This window comes from Austrofundulus limnaeus, unplaced genomic scaffold (genome assembly GCF_001266775.1).
Source record: "Austrofundulus limnaeus strain Quisiro unplaced genomic scaffold, Austrofundulus_limnaeus-1.0 Scaffold1, whole genome shotgun sequence".
Classification (NCBI taxonomy): domain Eukaryota; kingdom Metazoa; phylum Chordata; class Actinopteri; order Cyprinodontiformes; family Rivulidae; genus Austrofundulus; species Austrofundulus limnaeus.
The window spans coordinates 9880722-9883575 of record NW_013952403.1 but is presented as its reverse complement, the minus strand read 5'-3'; positions in this window follow the sequence as shown (position 1 = coordinate 9883575).

Below are 2854 nucleotides of genomic sequence, written 5' to 3'. Positions count from 1 at the left end.
AAATATGAAGGTTAATTAAACTATAAAACAAGAGGTAAAGTTTTCCTTTTTTAATTTAACATGTGTGTGCAGATGGAAATGGATATGTATGGTTATACATTTGTATACATATGTATATTTATGTGTGTATGTATGTATATATGTATAAGCTTTTGTGCGCATGTGCATATGGGTATGTTCTTCACATATAGACACACCTGTGCTGTGTTTTTATTTATTTATTATTCCATTTATATATTTCTGCTTTGTTTCTAATTATGTCAGTTTCATTCTGCCATAAGTTAACAACATTTATTTTATCTTAGAGAAATGTTTTATCCTGCAAATCAGTAAGAGAAAGAAAAGCCTGACTAAAAATCAAATTAGATGATTTTAAAACAAAAAGAAAATACAGAATCAAAGTTGACAAGAAACAACAGCAGTAAATACAGTGAAAAAAGAGAAACCACAAAACTACTTAACATTTGAAATATTACCTGTGGGGCCAGATAAAATGTTAATGAGGGCCAAGTTTGGCCTGCGGGCCTTSAGTTCGTCAAAGARAATTTGAAATGGATGTTTACACTGAGCAACTGAACTGTTAAAGTCCCACAACCCTCAGCGTTTGTCACATTTTGTGTTTGATTTGTGTTTTTATCCTATTTCATTTGATCTTTGCATAATAAAATTCTTCCCGTGTTTTCTGCTCTGAGCCATCAGAGATTTTGTCACGTGTTTAATCTGACACGATGCTGCTGCCTCGTTACACACCTGTCAGCCGCCATCATTTCTCACCTGTTCTCACTTCCTAATCACCCATCTCAGCAGGTGTTAGCTCCCTGATTTTACCAAGTCCTGGGTTACATCAGCTAGTTTGGGTTTGTTTACTGCTTCCACATGCTGCCTGCACACTCTTCCTCATCAATTATTAACAAAAAATGTGCAAAAGTCTCAACTCATCCTCATTTTTTGAATTCTGCTTCTGAACAGCATGGAAAATAATAAAAGTGAATTCAGAATTTTGCACAACTAATGTCTCTCATGGTGAGTTGTGCGTTTAAAAAAATATAAATCCCAACTTTAATGCTGATTAATCACAGTTAGCCACTGCTTGTTTATCAGCTGTTTTATTTACTTGCATGAAGTTTGCAATTTATTAATAAGAAACAAGAGATTTTGTCAAAGATACCTCCTTGTTGTGTTTCAGATAAATTTGATTGTTTTATAAGTTGTTTTTTATTCTATGAGAAAGCTGTTTTCTTGGATGTTTGAAATGAGATTCACAACTTTTTACAGAAATCCTCTAAAATTAATAAATCCATTTTCATAATTTCAATCAAATTWGAAACAAAAATGAATTTGTGATATTGGATGTATAAAACTTTCTTCCGTTGACTTGTTTGAGACAAAATGACTCAGAATAATTCTATAATTTTTTTTATTTAAACACAAGTGGTATGAGCAGAGATCAGCAGACCTACATTTTACTGTTCAAACAGGTTTAAATGATGATATATTATGAATTTATAATGAGATATTTCAGGCGCGATCGTTTTTGACAGAACACAAAAGTAGCATGAAAGGAATGATGGGWGGGTTAAATGGAAACAGGTCCCTTGCTGGGTGAGTGGGTTTATTGTTTTTTTTTTTAGGTCTAATCCTGGAGAAACTCTGATCCTGCCTTTGAGTGGCCTCTTTTATCTAAACCTAATCACAAAGCAGAGTTGTTCGACATTCATTCGTCATGCCTGCACAGGCCAGCTTACTGTTGCACATTGCTTTGCCTTTAAATGTGTATCTTTCCACCATTTTCACCTTCATTTCACTTTCCAAAACTGGAAATGTGTGACGTCACTTTAAACGATGGCTGTCCAGATGTTAACTTATCTGACGGGAAAAAAAAGAAAAGCGAGACAAATGATAGACACCGCTGCCGGACAGATTTAATCATGGTTACTTTTAAGGCTAATCCGTGGTTCAGCCGTGTAAGGAGCTTGCAGGTTAAACCCAGCAGTAAGCTCTTTCTGATTGTGGACTCTGATAGTCTGCAGCCGGGTCGTCTTCACGCGGGCAACTYATTCTGCAGCGCCCTTATTTATACATCAGTCGCTCTGGAGGCACGGCTGCAATTTATAACTATAATCAAAATCAAACCCAATTACCCGGGCTCTCAGATTCTGCAGGATTATTATTATTTTTTCCCCCCCTCGGTTTGTTGCCATGGCAATCAAGTTCATCCCGTGGTGGCGTTTTCAGAGTGTGGTGAAGGATTACTCGGTGAAGTCAGACATCTGTGTCAAATCCTTCTCCAGCTCATTTCAGACGTTTGTCTTGTACTCGGGTGACAGATGACAGCCGGGCACTTTGCAGAGGAAGTCTGGGCTCTGCAGCTTCATGATGAGCTTCAGACTCGTGTTTGTACCCTTCACCCCACCCCACCACTCCCGTCCCACCACCCTGAGCTAATACTCCCACCACCCTGAGCTAATACTGCCCTCGAGGTAAATACCATTTGTTTTGTGGCTTTTCCATGATGGCTGAATAATGGGCTGCAGTATGTGGCTAAATGAGAGTCTGAGGCTGGGATGGGAGTAATCTCGCCTTCCTTTTTGAGCTGTGACACGGTGCAATGGAGATTAATGAGAGGGCAAAGGGTCTTAACACTTTCACTAGTTCAYGAAGAAAAAATAAACAACACCTGCTCAGCTTTGTGATGTTTACACTCTGAAGTCTTTCTGCAGTCATTTTCTGGAACTGTGTACCTTTACTGGTTTTAGCATCTTAGCATTGTTAGTGTTATATAGTAAAAGTATTATACTTAGCCCAAAAAGTACCGTATTTTTTCGTGTATAGTAGATCTCATGTATAATGCGAC